Raw genomic sequence first — 17,704 nt, forward strand, 5'->3', positions numbered from 1 at the left:
TGTTAAGCGCGTCGTGCAATTCGTCAGCGAAAGTTGAACACGAAGATGGGGGATGGTAACATATGCCCAAAATCATCTTAAAACGTACAAAACGTTCAACCCAGACTAGTTTTAGGTTACTTGGGAAATGAATGGGCGATGCAACAAAATCTTCCGCGACAGCTATTAAAACACCTCCTCCACATCTTTGGCGAAATACGTTAAACCTCTTTTTGCAGTTAAACAGTTCCATGTTCATTACCTTGGAAGAAAGCCACGTATCGGTTAGTAAAGCAACATCGGCATCACAGGAATCAATTGCAAAATCAAGTTCATCTCGCTTTGGTAATATACTTCTTATATTGGTGAAAAGAAAAGAAACAGTGTTTGCTGTAGCAGGCACTGAACCACTGCCCCTCGCGCATCCCTATGACGCAGTGCGTGGTAGAACAGTGACATCGCAGGTTAACTGCTGATTGTGAACTTGCGCACAAGCGGAACGAACAGCGTGCACAGTAGGTGAAGAGTCACAGGTATTAGGGCCGTCGTTATCATGAAGTAGTGCCTGTCCCCGAAAATTATTTTCCATAAAAACGCGGTCATGAGCAGCGCTGTAGCTATAACACTGACCGTTAATGTACAGTTTGTTGTACCTAAGTTTGTGATGCGAGCTCTGAGCCTTTACAAATTGTAGCAGCTTTTTCCTGGCTTGACGCGTTTCCAAAGAAAAATCTTCCCTTACGGAGATGCCCCTGTCTTTGAGCTTCACTTAATGAGATAGAATTAGTTGCTTCGTCTTAAATGAACAAAATTTCACGATAACAGGACGGCATTTTCCCTCTGAGAATGCACCGATCCTATGAGCCTGCTCAAGCGCATCTTTCGTAAGTTCTGGGATAAAGCATCTAGAAATCATGTTTAACAGCTTCTCCTCTGTTGCCTCCCATGTTTCCAATAAACTGTCATGCACACCGAAAAACAATAAATTGTCTCGTCGTTGCCTGTCTTCCAGCTGAGACTGACCAAGTCGCAATTTGTCATTTTCACGAGCTAGGTTATCCGCGAGTTTACGCAAGGCCAACAGATCTTGCTGAGCAGAGTCTGTGGCAGGCGGGTTAGTTTCATCTGCGGAGAGCCTTGCATCAATATCAGATATGTTGTTCTTCATGGTTTCCTGAACTTCCTTTAATACAGCAATAGACGTAACTAAACGTGACTGCTCAGATTCCATTATAGCTGTGCGCGAGTTTACGCTTTGAAACAGGGTTAACATGTCATTAAGCTTCTTCTGTAGTGCATCATCGCTTGCATTGTCTTTAGACCGTGTAACAACGCCAGAAGCACCATTAGAAGGGCCAGGGTTTGAGCTCTATGTCTCCTGATTGCAAAAACAGCTTACCACACACATCAATTGATTGCACAAGCAAAACAAGGAGCACTCGTGGGCATGGGAACAGCAGAAGACAAGCATTGCTAGATTTCTTAGCAAACAACGAAGTGTCATTACTGACCTGCATGAACAAACGCATGCTGTGAAGCAACCGAAGAACGATGCTGTTCACACGCCCACTGGAAGGCGCGGGCCGTTGGTGTCCGTTTAAATCCGGAGGAAACGGTGATGTCGTAGTCGATGAACAGAACTTGTGCGACAGAGCCATGGTCCAGGAGGGTTGCCAAGGCAAGTCATTTCCAACGTAGTCCCCATGGCGGCAGCAGTCTGTAGGCGAACACGGGGCGATAACGGCTGGATGGTTCGATGCCACGCAGATTTGAAGGCATCCCGCTATCTGCATGAACAAACGAATGCTGTGAAGCAACCGAAGAACGATGCTGTTTCTTCAGAGGTAACTATACAGTGCTTCTTACTAATTCTGAAAAAATTACCATTTTGAATAATGCAGCTCTGTTCAAGATGCCTGCATCATATGTAGGTGGACGTGCATTAGAAGTAGATGGCATTATTGTGAAAAAGCATTCGTCTAATATAGTTTACGTGGTAACCATAGTTCATTGTAACTAGTAAAAATTCCACTTCAAGAACTCCAGATATCTGTTATCAAGTGTGCAACCTGCAGGTGTTCATGGCTCATTTCCTCATTTCCTTTGTTCATTGTGCTGTCCGCTTTTTTATGGGTGAGTCCATAATACGCGCTCTGGGTCGCGTCAGATGACCTGGATTGAGCACGCACACAACACGTACGCATGTCAGGGAGACATGCTTATTCTGACAAGATCCCCCCCCCCCTTCCCAGTGTGGCCAGGTTGGGCATATTCATTATTTTTTGTGCCACATAGAGGGTGCCAGCCACTGCTGTATGTAACACGCACCTTTTGTTTTGCTTTTTTCTTCACAAGTCTATTCTATGTGGGGAACAAACTTGTGTTCCAGATCCGGTAGTGGTGGGGGCTAGTGGACAGCTCGTTGTGCTGCAGGGTGCATGTGCTGAATGAGGTCTCAGTGGTTGGGGAATGAACTTGTCTTCCAGATCGGGTAGTGGCTGGGGCTGGTAGACAGCTGTTAGTGCTGCAGCGTTCATGTGCTGGCTAAGGAGTCTCACTCATTGCCGGGAGAGGGTAGAGGTTTTCCACGTGCCTTGCCTGTGGATGGTATGCTTGAGATGATGGTTCTGGGTCCATGGGGTGCATGTTCGCTTTTCTTAGATGGAAGCTCTTCCTGCGATATTGATCCTCATTGATATTCAACGATGAATGAACGTGGCTCTTCACCCAAAGCCATGACACTGCCCAATTTGCATTCATCGTTCAGTCTGAACCAGACCCGTTGTCCATGCTCAAGTGGTTTCGTGGGCAGCGTGTGTTGGTACCCATGCATACGCATGGGGACCAACACATGCTGCAACACACGCTTCTGCTTTGACGGGCCTGAAGCCCTTGATGATGGGCTTTGGCTGCGTAGTTTGAGATTAGAAAGTTCGGATGTAATGAGAGCAACGTGCGAATTTGGCGGCTCATAAGCATTTCGGCAAGAGATGGACGTTTGGTCGGGGATGTTTCTCAGTAGTTGTCCAGGTCCTCTCCTGACTAGCAGAGAGTGTTTTGTTATCATTGTGATGACTCACTCTGCTTGTCTGTGATCTGGGGTAGTGCGGTGATGATTTGTGGTGCAGAATAGACCAAGAGGCATTGAAGGTTGCAAATGTTTTGCTGTCGAACGGGGGCCAGTTTCTGTCACGATTTTCTGTGGAATTCCAAAACGGGCGTAAATCTTCTTGAGCCTGCAGATGACTGCACGACTTGTTAAGGACAGTTGTTCATCTTCTACATGCTTCGAGCAGTAGTCAGTTACAATTAAATGTGGCGATCGATCGTGGAATAATAGGTCTATTCCCAATTTCTGTCACGGCAGGGTTGGCAGAGGGAGATCCATCAATGGCTTGTAGTGGTTGGCTAGCATGATGTATTTACATGTGATGCAGTGCCTTACCATGTTTTCCACATCGTGTGTCATCTCTGGACAATAAAGGGCCTCTCATGCTCTGACTTTGCATGCTCAGATGCCACAATGACGCATATGCATTTCCTGAGCGCCACTGGTTGGGCAGCTATTTGAAGAACCAGGCAAAGCTCTCAGCAAAGCAGTCGTTCTTGAGATCATCTCTGCAATCCCAGCACTGAGTACATGGGTGTACTTTTCATTTTTCTGGCCAGTCATCTTGTACATACTTGATGACAATCTGAAGGGTTCTGTCAACTGCTGTTTGCACTTATGTGGCTGAGAGTGTCACAATATGCACCAACGAGCAAGCAGACTGATGGATGACTGTCCAGAGATGAGTCTATGGACATGGAGACAACAGGGGCTTAGAGAGCGCATTTGCTGCAATGAGCTGTCGGCCAGGCGAAAATAGCAAGTGAATATCTATGATTGTAGGCATAGGAAATGATGCTGGAGTCTAGGAGACATACACGATGTAGTGAAAATGCTCTACACTGAATGTACCAGCCAAGAGTTCTTTCTCTATCTGTGTGTACTTTTGCTGAGCGCTTGAAAGTGTTCCTGATGCATATGGAACAGGCTTGCCGTGCTGAAACAGTACCGTTCCCGAACCATAAGAGCTGGCATCAACAAACAAGGTATCAACAGCCCCCTTGGTTGAGTCAAAATATGCACGTACTGGAGCATGCAAGAGCAAGCACTTTGCCTCCTCAAACATTTTCAGTGTTGGCATTCCACAGCCAAGGTGTGCCTTTGTGCAATAGCAGCCCAAGTGATGAGTTTGTTGGGCTGATTGTGGAGTGAAGTTTGGCACGAAGTTAGCCATGCCAAGAAAGCGCTGAAGTTCCTGTCGATTGGCTGGCTGAGGATACTGATGGCTTCCAACTTGGTTGGATCTGCTCAAAAACCGTCTGATTTTCAGCAGATTTGGTAGTTGACCTTGGGCACTGCCAGCTTTAGCTTGTCTGTATTGAACCTCAGGATGGCCTGGCAAGCCTTGTCTAGCACTCAGCGTATTTGTTTGCAGTGTTCAAATATTGAGCATGGGGCAATCAAAATATCATTAAAATACAGGTTAATGTCTTTTTTCTGAAGAGAACACTTGGTCAATCACCTGCTGGAACATTTCAGGGGCACAACATATGCCGAATGGCCGAATGGCAACACCAGAGACCGGTAGCGCCCAAAAGGTGTTATGAATGTGCACAGCTAAAAACTGGCATCGTCAATCCTCATGTGGTGAAACGCATGTCAGGCTTCGAGCAGGGGGAACACCAGAGAGCCATGCAGTTTTGAGAGGAGGGTTCCGAATGTTGGCATTTGGTATTGCGGCAGCTTGATTGCCTCATTGAGCTTTCGGGGGTCAAAGCAAACCCGAAGAGAGCCGTCCTTTTTGGTGATGACATCTACTGGACTGACCCAATCCGCGTATTTAGTGACCTCTGTGATCACATGTTCTTCCTCCAGGCACTGTATTTCTTGCATGGCCGATGGAATTTTACGTGGTGCGGCTATGAACAGTCGTGCATTTGCATTCAGAGTTATTGTGAATTCTCCCGGGAGTTGTACTGTTCCCTCAAATACATCACAGTACTGTTCAATGATGCTTTGTGGTGTCTCATTTCTTGCTTGCCTGTCGACAGTCGTGCCACAGTCCAGTTGGCTGACATGCTGAATAATCTTCAGCTTGCAGCAGGCGTCTAACCCCAAGATAGGAGCAGCTAGAAAATCGATTGCGCAAACCTGATGAGCAGCACTTAAGAAGGCACTCTCTGTAATCGCAGCGGTTCACCAGTGTAGGTGGTTACACGTGCGCGGGGATCAGTGAGGATTGGGAGATGGGGCCATTTATGCAGTTCCTATATGAAAATGAGGCTCACGCCGGAATCAGTGTACAGTTTGAATGAGACATCATGTCCATATACCTTGATCGTCTGGAGCCATGACGGTGTGTGGTAAACAGCACGAACTGTCAGCATATATAATGAGGAAGGTGCATCTTCATTGTCTCTATGCAGTGCTCGCATGACACGTTGCTGTTTTGGCTGGTATGGGTGCAGTGGTTGCGGCTGCTGACACAATGCGGCCTAATAGTTGAATTTTTCACAGTTGTGACACTGTTGACCGAATGCCGGACACTGTCGTGGCTGGTGCTGCTGATCACACCTCGAGCAGGCTCTTTGTGCATTACGTTGATGCTGTGCTAGATGAGTGTACAACAGTGCACCTCCCAGGGTTTTTCCCCACTAGTCAACATGTTGCGAAACTGCCTCGAAACTGCCTGCACAGTGCCAGCAGTACAACCACAACTGACGTTGCACCAGCATTACGCCTACATAGGCTGTTTTTCCAAACCAGTTTATAGACCTGGAGTGACTCTGTGGTAGAATACTTGATTGCCACGCAGAATGCTTGGGTTCGATTCCTGCTGGGACCCTAATTTTCATTCGTTCCATTCGCCGGGTCAACGCCGCCGCTGTTGATTTTTCTTAACGATCTCGCAATTAATGTCTGTTCTCGCCGTTCCTGGGTAGATATGGACTGTCAATCACCTGTGGCGCATACTCGTACAGCGCGGACCGTGGCAAACGGGTATGTGATACACGTTTCTGCAGGAAAGGGTTTGACGACGTACGCGACAGGATTTTTACGTTATCCATGTCATGACCCGGCAGTCATATTCGTCAAATAATCTTACCCTTCCTTGACAATGGACCTTTTTCACGTTGAACGAGCGCCTCCAGCGGCGAGAGGCGAAAGCTCGACTGGTGGCTCACGGCCACCTGGATGGGGGCGCTCGGCGGCGCCGCGCGCCCCGATCCAGGTGGCCGTGGGTGGCTTAGGGAGCCCATCGGGCAATGGTTCTTTCTCTCGTGATCGGCGTGGCGGAGCCTTGTATCGTCTTCGCTTAGCTCACTGTGTCTCACGCGTCTGCCTTTTGGAATACTTTTGCCACGAAGCGGTAGAGCTTCTTGACTTCCGTAAACATTTCGCGTGCTTCCGCGCATCATTCGGATCATGTTTTCGGCGGAACACATGAAGAAACTTCGCGACTCCGGAGGTTAGTGGATCAGCGATTTGTCGTCCGTGCCGCAGGTGACGAGCAACGTGATAGACAATCATTTCGGCGAGTCGCATCGCCAGCTAATAAAAGGCTGGATGTTTAAAGAGGAACGGTATGTCCGCCGCATCGAGTGTACGACACAGCGCCAACCTACCGGCCTCGACCTCGTCGTGCTCCATGAAAGCGGGGTGCTACAAGCAAGAAACAACGAGTGGCAGTAGGTCGTCTACCTTGAACCCCTTGTCAACCATAATGCCATCTCCAGATTCAAATAAATCTAGCACTGCAGACTGTTGGACAATAGCTCTGTCACTTGCTCCTCCCCCATATAATGGTGACACAAAGCTTACATAACAGTCCGGTGTAGCGCCAACGAGACATTTCATCGTATTTGCAAACTTGTAATGAGAAAAAGTTCTTCTCTGGGCAGTTAAGCTTGATGGCTTTTGTATGCGGATTTCTGCCGGGTCAAGTAATATGCGCGTGTTCGGGTACCGTCTAAAATGAGGTGGCATTTGCTGTTGCACTTCAGCAAGTGTGGGGAAGCTAGTTATTTCAGTCAGCACCTCCTGCAATTTCAGTACCCATTTTGAAAATATACGACTGATGATGCCATTGATCCAAGGTGATCCGTCGGCGTTGACGCGGTGGATTGCTTGTACACATTTCTTGCGTCTCGTCACCTGACGCGTCGCGGCAGGAAATCTAAAAAATCGCACGTTTGCAGGCTTTCCGCTTCTATTGCTGCAGCCTACGGCAGCACATCGCTGCAGCATCGCGAAGAAAATAAATAAAAAACAAATGAGCTACGTACTCTACACGAACGGCAACAGCCAACACGGACAGCCGGAGAGCCCGCACGTCCGTTCGCGGTGGCGGATGTCACCAAAAATACTTCGGGCGCTAGCCGCTAGTAGCGCCGTCGTAGCACTTCCGGTGCGCATGCGCAGAAGGCTCCCGTGAAAAAGGCCCATTATGGTCTAGACCAAGTTAAGGAGGCGATCATGAGAGCCCCCAGACGTAGGCGGCTAGATCAATAGATAGATAGATAGATAGATAGATAGATAGATAGATAGATAGATAGATAGATAGATAGATAGATAGATAGATAGATAGATAGATAGATAGATAGATAGATAGATAGATAAAAACGCTCAAAGTGCCAAATGTTGGCTAAGAAATGCTTCGCATTTAAAATAATGCATGTTTTTATAGATTAAGTGAGAGCACGCAGTGGGCTTTAATTCTTGGGAGATTAAAGAAAACCGAAGATGCCTTTTTTTAAATTGCATTTCAAAATATTGTATTTTTAGATACCAACCTTCACTTACGCACCTTTGGTTTGCGTTTGTCATCATTCTCGGCAGTCATATTTACCACAATTCTTAAAATAATGTGTGGCAACAATGGGAAATTTTTGATGTTCTAAATATTATAGATGCGAAGCAAAAACATCTGAAACTAGAGCATTATTGAGCAATGTGCCTATTTCGGATTTTCTTTCATTATACGGGCAAGAAAACTGCAACATTACATTATTTGGTAAACATACAATACTCGTAATATACCATGAACATTTTGAGACTCACAGATACAATAGCTACAATACCTGTTTTCTAGGACCTTGTCAAAGTCCCATTTTTGCTCAATTTGCAAAAAAATGGTTCTGCTGAGTGCAGACTTCTCGATTTTTTTACTAAGCCAAATTTTTTTTGCACAACAAACAATGGTTCCGTGGCCCTGGGGAATCGAACCGCTATATATATTTTTTTCAGTGAAATTAAAGTGGGTCCGTGGACATGCACTGACATTCTTATCTGAATGCAGCCTACTACTTATTTGGATAGATGATCACCTGTGTCTGCTGAAACATATGTAGCTTAATGTAGGGTGGGGGTGAGGGGCTCAATGTCATGCCAGGCTTTACATTAGGGAGTTTTCAAATGACTCCAAAAACTATCTAGTATTTATTTATCCAGAACGTTATCAGTTGTCGGGAAGTCGGTTTATTGTGGTCTCGGCGGAACCTACGCCAATGCGCGCGAACCTACGCCAATGTAGCTGGCCTTCCGAGAGGTGATGAAGTAACCCGCGAGCACTTAATGGATGAAGCAGACGCTGAAGAAGCCGCCAGTAGATCAATGATGGCGCCGCAAGCTACAACTCCGGAAACGGTGGTGCATGCGGCGGATAAAGAAACGCCGAAGTTGCCTTCGAAGATCACCAAAGTTGACACCAATGAAAAGACAGACAGGAGCTCGGAGAGGGATTTGAAGATGACTACCGATGAGACATCAATGGACACAAGTGGGGCGCCGTTAAAACGAACCCTTGAAGCTCCTCAAGGAAGTGCGGGTGATACCAGCACGAAAGAACCGATGCCAAAGATGCCATGTCGTCGGATGACCTTGAGGCCGCCGCCTAATTTGCCAGCTAGCCGGAAACCGACCGACACAGTACCAACTTAGAAGGTCTTTCTTTTTTTTTTCTTTTTTCTTGTTTTTTATTTCATTTTTTTCTTTTTCTTTTCTTTTCCTTTTCTTTTTTCATTCTTTTACATTTTTGACCGTAAAAGGTATTACGTATCACGCGCTAAGTAACGGGTTTGTGTGTAGCTCTGTCCGCCTCTTCGTCACAACAAAATGATTCGCATAGACAAGCCCTTGCGATTAGCTACAATCAATGTAAGGAGGCCGTCAGGACGAAGGAAGCAATATCAGCTACGACGCCTTCTTGACGATAAAGATCTTGATATTATTGCATTGCAAGAGACAAAGATAGAAAGTGAGGAAGGGACGGACAGAATGGTAAATCTTTTCACGTCGCGCTACCTTGTGTGCGTATCTCATGCATGCGGAAGAGGCGGCGGCTGTGCACTCCTGATTAGAAAAACGTTGGGTACAACAATTGAAGGTGTTATAAGGGATGAAAATGGACGCCTGGTTGTGTGCGATTTATTGTTATGTGCAATGAAGTGACGCGTTATCTGTTTGTACGCTCCGAATGGAATAAGCGACCGGACGAGCTTTTTTTATATATTGGATGGCTATTTGAGAGTACAGGGGTGTATTATAATGATGGGTGATTTCAACTGTGTGTGTAATGTGGAGGATCGTGTACGTGCACCACCGATTTATGATGCCAGTGCAAGAGCTCTTGTCAGAATGATAGAAGAACATGAAATTACAGATGTTGGTTATGTATTTGCAAATACAAAAATTCCAAAGTTCACAAACTACCAGCGAGATAGTCATGCGAGGTTAGATAGAATTTATGTTTCAACCCCAATTATATCGCACTGTAGCGACTATGGCGTATCAAATGTGTCATTTAGTGACCATAGTGCAGTTCATGTTTTGATAGGTCCGAAGAAGCCCTCAAAGTTTAATTGGTCGCTGTGGAAATTCAATGATAAACTTTTAGAGGATGAAGTATTTGTTAGCATAGTAAACAATGGTATTAGGGCGTATCACGAAAGGCACAAAACAAGTTGTTGCGAAGCGTGGGAATATTTTAAGGAGCAACTCAAATTAGACGCCATTGAAAGATCGTGTGTACTAATACAGAAAGAAAAAAGGAAAGAAAGGGAACTACAAGCTGAGCTAGATTTTCTCTTGAGCAAAGAGAGAAGTGCTCCTGGAAGCTAAATGTTAGAAATACAAAGAAAAAACGCTGAAATGGAACGATTGGACGTTGAAAAGTATAAAGGTGCCATTATCCGCGCACGCGCAGAAAAGCTTTGGTGCGACGAAGAACCAACGAAGAGGTCAATATCTGACGAAAAGGGCTGCAAGAAATTAGATAAATGTCATAACGTACCACAATGACGTAATTTGGGAAAAAGAAATAATTTTACGCGCTTTTGAAAACTACTATGAGGGAATGCTGGGGCAGCAAATGTCCTTTTCAGAAGGATTCGAGGAGGTTTTTCTTCAGAAAATGCCTAAACTAGGTGATAGCGAGAGAGAAAACTTGGAGGCTCCTATAACGGTCGCCGAAATAGAAAATGCCATCGAAAAATTGAGCAATGGTAAATCACCAGGACCAGATGGTTTCGGTGCAAGCTTCTATAATACGTTTAAGGAAGAGCTAGCCGGTATCTTGGATGATGTAATAACGGAGGCGTATGATAAGCAAGTACTACCTCCATCTTTCCGACGAAGCCTTACAGTGTTACTCCCAAAATCGAGTGATCCTGAAAAACTGCTATCAGTGCGACAGAATCGACCAATTAGCTTGACCAACACAGACTACAAGATATATGCGAAGGTATTGGCGAGTAGGCTGCAAAATGTAGTAAGGAAATTAGTAGGTCCCCACCAAACGTGTGGGATGAAGGGAAGGTCTATAACAACAAATATTCACGTGGCAAGGACGATCCTTGAGTGCTGCGATGCCTTCTCGGAAAAAGTTGCGATGATACAACTAGACTTGGAGAAGGCTTTCGATAAGGTGGCGCATGAAATTCTTCTCCTTGTCATGGAACACGCCAATGTAGGTTCCATATTATTGGAAGGGCTAAATATGTGCTACCGCAACGCATCGACGTAAATTGTAGCTAATAAAACGTTGACTCACCGCATTAACATCAGGACGGATGTAAAACAAGGATGTGCTCTTTCCCCACAACTATTTGCAATATTCCTAGAACCGTTATCCTTAAGTGTGATGCATAATAATGACATCAAAGGATTTAGTCTTCATACCAGCGAAATAAAATTACTAGCGTACGCGGATGACGTTGTCATATTTTGTAAAGATAAGCAAAGCGTAAGCAAGGCGGTTGAAGTGACTGCAAAATTTTGTAGCATGACCGGCAGTGCTGTAAACTGGAGCAAATCGCTGGGTTTATGGCATGGAAGCTGGGAAGCTACTCCAATGCTTTTCGAAAGCATGACATGGACCACGACACCGATGAAATACCTTGGCGTACCATTAAAGCATTACAATGACACAAAAGAATATTGGCCACAGGAAATCGATGAGGTGAAGGAAAAAACGGCTAAATTCGGAGGCCGCAACATGTCTATATTCGCACGAGCGACAGTGTGCAATATCTTTCTGGTCGCGAAAATATGGTATGGACAGCAGTTTTTATGTATATCAAGAATGAGTATACAGAAGCTACACAGAGTTTTCGCTATGTACATATGGGGTTCAACTTGAGGGGGAATGAGCCGTACTAATTTATTTCTACCACTGAAGGCAGGTGGTCTCGGATTAACATATTTATTTTTGAAACAGGTAGTGTCACGATTTTTAAAGACGATAGTCTTTCTTGGGGGACTTAAACGCAGAAATTTTGGTCTGTCTGTCTTTTCGTCTGTCTTTCTGTTTGTCGGCACGTCCCTCGATTCAGCCACTCGGCCAAAATTGAACCACTTGCCCAAGGGCCAGCCGTCTTGAACTGGTACGGCTGTTCATACTTGTGAACGTTGTCGATCAAAAAGTAAATATCATGCACATCTGAGGTGCAACATCACTAGGTATAAGTATTAGATGGCGTGTTCCTTTAATAGAAAATGCATACATACGTAATTTTAAGGACCCTAGTTTCTTAAGCTGCGCTGAAAATGCATAGGAATGGAAGCTTGAGCGAGTTGGTATGCGTTCATCTTTGTTGAAACAGCGCTCACTAGACGACGACGAAGTAAAAGAAGGCACAGGACAGGCGCTGCCTGTCCTGTGCCTTCTTTTACTTCGTCGTCGTCTAGTGAGCGCTGTTTCAACAAAGCTGAAAATGCGACTGCGCTGAAATTTGCCTTCCTCCGTGCCCTTCGCACGAGCTCATTGTTGTGTTTCGGTTTCGGTTCTGTTGCACTGTACGAATGCCATGGGTTGGTGTTGAAAAACTTTAGTTTTGAGAAGGCCAAGAAGGTGAAAAAAAATATTTAAAAAATGAAAAAGCAGCGTTGTCGGCGCCGCTCTGGCGTTCCTGTTTTACCCAGGCGACGTGTAAATAAAAGAGTGTGTGGAGAGTACTCGTTGAATGCGGACGTTTCTCTGCTTCAGCGCTTCGCGCCAAACCGCGTTTTCGGGCTGGCTGGCGTCCCCGACGGTCGCGTTGGTCACCGCCGGTCTTCGCCTGCTGCTGCGCCGGGACTACCAGCACACAACACAGCACTCATGTTTCCCGACGTATTGCCAGATGGCGTCCATATCTCACACAGCGCCTCTTCTATCGTCTTTACACGACATTTGCAGCGAAGCACGCAGATACGCGGCCAATTTTTGTTCTTGCGGGATCAAAGAAACAACTTCCTGCGGATAGTTATTCAACTAAGATTAAGTAATGCTCTCCCAGAATTTGTTGTCTCATCAGATTATACAAATGGTTTGAGAAAAAATTACACCATCTCTCGCTAAAGGGGACCGTGAAGCGATGCGAAGCCGGAGCACTCGCGTCGTGGAACGCGAAGAGGGACGCTACGCGCGTCGTATCTTCCACCTAGCCTGGCCGTTAATTCTCACAGGGCGAGCGGGGAACGCGGTCGACAGGCGGGCGAGAGGGGGACAGCGTAGGAAAGGAGAGAAGGGGAGGGTACGCGCATGCGCTCGAGCTCCTCGCGGCGATGCGCAGGAGAGAATTTCGGCTTGTCTAGCCCGCGTTTCAGAGGAAGAGTGGAAAGGAGTAGGGGAGAGGGAAAGTGGAGTGGGAAGGGGAGAGGGGGTATGGTGAGGGGAGAGGGAAAGTAGAGAGGGGAAGGGAGAGAAGGTGTGAGGAGAGGGTATGCGCATGCGCAGTAAGGGTGGTCACGCCTCACACCACCACCACCACCGGATTGAGCTCCGTCTTAAGATATTTCGCATCTTATAACAGGATTCCTGCCTGAAGTGGTATGGTCTTTCCGGTTTTTGCAAGCGCGTTTTTCATTGGACTATCTTTGTAGGGTTACAAGGAAAAATTGTACAAAGACGTCATTGACGTCACTTTACCGAATCCAGTATACCGATTCATATACGATAAAAGCTGCAGTGCAAACGTGTTGAAACGAGTTAAGAGAATGCCAATACGTGCGTCGTGTAACACATTTTTCTTTCAGCTACACAATAATACTAATAATATCTGGGGTTTAACGTCCCAAAACCAGGATATGATTATGAGAGACGCCGTAGTGGAGGGCTCCGGAAATTTCGACCACCTGGGGTTCTTTAACGTGCACTTAAATCTAAGTACACGGGCCTCAAACATTTTCGCCTTCATCAAAAATGCAGCCGCCGCGGCCGGGATTCGATCCCACGACCTTCGGGTTTCAGCTACACAGTGCGACATTGCCTGTGAAACCTTGGCTCAAAGAAAGCGGGATTTTTGTGCCGTGGACAATGAGTTGTCTCAGATGCAGAAAGCCTGAGACGATCGAACATATATTTCTGGATTGTTCTGATGCGCTATTTCTGTGGGACGTGCTACAACGCACCATGAAAAAAGACTTATCAGTAACAACATGCGGCATACGCTTTTTGCCTACTATCTGTGACGATGGTGTGCCGTATGATATGTTCATGGTGATGGTGCTACATAGCATATGGAAGACTCGTATGGCAGTGCGTCAAGAAGACATCTGTATATTATCACCGATAGAATACTTCAATGAGAGCATTGTTTATATATGTGAAAGCCTCAAACACACGACGGATAACACACGACGACCAGAGTGGCATCATCTCCTAGATAGTTTAACATGCCATAAACATTTTTAATGTCAAGCATTGGCCAAGATTGGTTAATGTTTTTGTTTTATCATTTGTATCATGGTTTTGTATTGCAACTTCGCAATAAAGAAAAAAAAGCCGTGACCTAGTGCATAGGGCGTCCGCCTCGGGAACGGTAGGTAGGTGGTTCGAATCCTGCCGCCGGACGCCCAACGGTTAAAAGGGCAAGGCGTCCCCCCTAGCCGGCGCCCGGTTGTTTACAGGGTGCGTGAACGCCTGCGGAGTATCCGCTAGCAGTTCCCTACCACCACTGGGCCACCAGTTTCGAACGCTAACCCGTAAGTGTGGTTATTCTGTCGGCCATGTGCTGGTCGCCATAATCAACCCCTTGCGCATGGTGATCCACACCACTCATACCCGGTACCTCGGGATCCACCTTTTTTTAGATACAGAAACTGCATAAATGTGAGCGTGACATTTGAATGTAATATGACTAAAGCCCCGCACACGATACAAGCATTTTGAGCATATCATTTATGATGTGAAAATATATTCACTTTTCTACTTCAATTGCAGCGCTACACGTTCCATATTAAACCAGAATGACAGAAACTATTGCGCAATCACTAGTCCCAAGCATTTGACCATCACAGAAAGTGGGAGCGATTGCATGTGGTGCTGACGTGAGGATACCGTCCGCGTAGCATCACAGAGGCTTCTATACTGCTTTGCAGAGTCCCAATGATACCTTTTTTAGTGTACTTTTTATTGCGACCGCAAGTATATCGACACTTGCGTTTGCCTACTAAAGAGGATTACAGTTCACGGTAGGAGAAAACCATGAAGTTTTATACTATAAAGCTGGAGGCAAAGGTAGCGCCAGTTTTTGTAAAGTTGTTGAAGTGGTGCTTCAACCACCATGAGAAAGATGGGTAGCAAAGACTTCGGATCCGCTTCAAAGAGGATCCCGAGTAAGTACAAGGAGATAATACTAGGGAAAGGGAAAGGCAACGGCGTCTGCGAGACGACCCCGAAGCGATGGAAACCCTACGCCAACGGCGACGTGCCCGTATATGTATGAGAGGTGCAAAGGCTGGTTTCAGCGCGAGATGCTGTCTCTGGAGGTTGGACAACCGTGCCATGTCGGTGACTCTCAGTGGTTTTGCTTGAACCTCTAATCGCTGAGAATGAACGTGGAAACAACCTATACTCACCTGGCTAAAGCCTAGGAACCACATAGATGCAACCTAGAGAACCACATAGACGCACATAGATGCAACCTGGCGCATGGTGATCCACACCAATCATACCCGGTACCTCGGGATCCTCCTTTTTTACGTACAGAAACTGCATAAATGTGAGCGCGACATTGAATGTGATATTACTGAAGCCTCGTACACGATACAAGCATTTTGAGCATATCCTTTATGATGTTAAAATATGTTCAATTTTCCACTTCCATTGCAGCGTTACACGTTCCATATTAATCCAGAATGACAGAAACTAATGCGCAATCACTAGTCCCAAGCATTTGACCATCACAGAAGGTGGGAGCATTTGCAAGTGGTGCTGACGAGAGGATACCGTCCGCTTAGCATCACTGAGTATTCTAGACTGATTTGCGGAGTCCCAATGACACCTTTTTATTGTCCTTTTTATTGCGACAGCAATTATATCGACACTTGCGGCTGATTTTTGCCGTAGCCGTCATGTCCCGTCTATGTATATGTATATGTATGTATAGATTTAAAAAACGCGTAAAGAAAAATAAAGCAGAAGAAGAATTTTTGGAACCACCGGACCAAGGACTAGAACCATCGAATCCTCGCTCCCCAGCCCGCTCCATGAGACAACCCAACCAGAAGAGGAAGAACAGGAATGCGATGAAGAAGTGGATGAAGCTGTCGAGTGCCTGTTAGGGATCACGATAATCTTATATGTAGGAAAACGGCCACCCTCGACCAACAGCTCTGCCTTGAAAAATGCACAAATGGTCCTGCTGCACTTGTCAATGAAAATTCCTTGTCCCTTTCACTGGTAGTGAGAGCTCAAGTCGAGCTCATTTTGCGGCCTACGTCACTGGAATTTTCCACATCCAGATGCACTCAGATGGAGAGGTGTACTGTCGCCATTTTCTTCGAAAATAGCCTAAACCCAGGAAGGCCGATCAGCTGAAGGTGCCATTACATGCAATGATCTGTCTGTCATGTTCTGCAATGAGCCATATTCGTCAGCCTGTTTCTTGATCGCAATATTATACGGGCAGGCTTTGATCAATGTCTAAAAAAAGGACACTTTAAGGTATCTCTCTCAAGGTTTTTTTCTTATATCGTTATTCTGATCTCACAAAACGCCCGCGAAACGCGATGTTCATTGCGGCAGTGCGGCGCGTGCGTTTGTATCACACACACCGCCTCGGCGAAATCTAGCGATGACACACATCGCGCTACGAAACAATTTTGCTGCCAACTAATACTTTTAGAGTTGAATGTTTCGCCGTAGCCGTGGCCTAGTGCATTGGGCGTCCGCCTCGGCAACGGTAGGTAGGTGGTTCGAATCCTGTCGCCGGACACCCACCGGTTAAAAGGGCAAGGCGTACCCCTGATTCGGCGCCCGGTTGTTTACGGGGTGCGTGAAAGCCTGCGGAGTATCCGATAGCAGTTCCCTACCACTGCTGGGACACCAGTTTCGAACGCTAACCCGTAAGTGTGGTTATTCTGTCGGCCATGTGCTGGTCGCCATAATCAACCCCTGGCGCATGGTGATCCACGCCACTCATACCCGGTACCTCGGGATCCTCCTTTTTACACATACAGAAACTGCATAAATGTGAGCGCGACACTTGAATGTAATATGACTAAAGCCTCGTACACGATACGAGCATTTTGAGCATATGCTTTATGATGTTAAAATATGTTCAATTTTCTACTGCAATTGCAGCACTACCCGTTCCATAATAATCCAGAATGACAGAAAGTATTGTGCAATAACTAGTTCGAAGCATTCGACCATCACAGCAGGTGGGAGCGATTGCATGTGGTGCTGACGTGAGGATACCGTCCGCTTAGCATCACAGAGGCTTCTAGACTGCTTTGCGGAGTGCCAATGACACCTATTTATTGTCCCTTTTATTGCGACAGCAATTATATGGACACTTGCGGCTGATATTTGCCGTAGCCGTCATGTCCCGGCTATGTATATATATGGAAAGGTAGAAAAAATGCGTAAAGAAAAATAAAGCAGAAGAAGAAATTTTGGAACCACCGGACCAAGGATTAGAACCATCGAACCCTCGCTCCCCAGCCCGTTGCGTTAGACAACTCAACCAGAAGAGGAAGAAAAGGAAGGCGATGAAGAAGTGGATGAAGCTGTCGAGTGCCGGTTCTTGATCATGATAATCTTACATCTACGAAAAACGGCCAATCTCGACCAACAGCTCTTCCTTGAAAAAATGCACAAATGGTCCCGCTGCACTTGTCAATGAAAATTCCTTGTCCCTTTCAATGGTAGTGAGAGCTCAAGTGGAGCTATTCTTGTGGCCTACGTCACTG

This window comes from Rhipicephalus sanguineus, chromosome 4 (genome assembly GCF_013339695.2).
Source record: "Rhipicephalus sanguineus isolate Rsan-2018 chromosome 4, BIME_Rsan_1.4, whole genome shotgun sequence".
NCBI classification, from domain to species: Eukaryota; Metazoa; Arthropoda; class Arachnida; order Ixodida; family Ixodidae; genus Rhipicephalus; species Rhipicephalus sanguineus.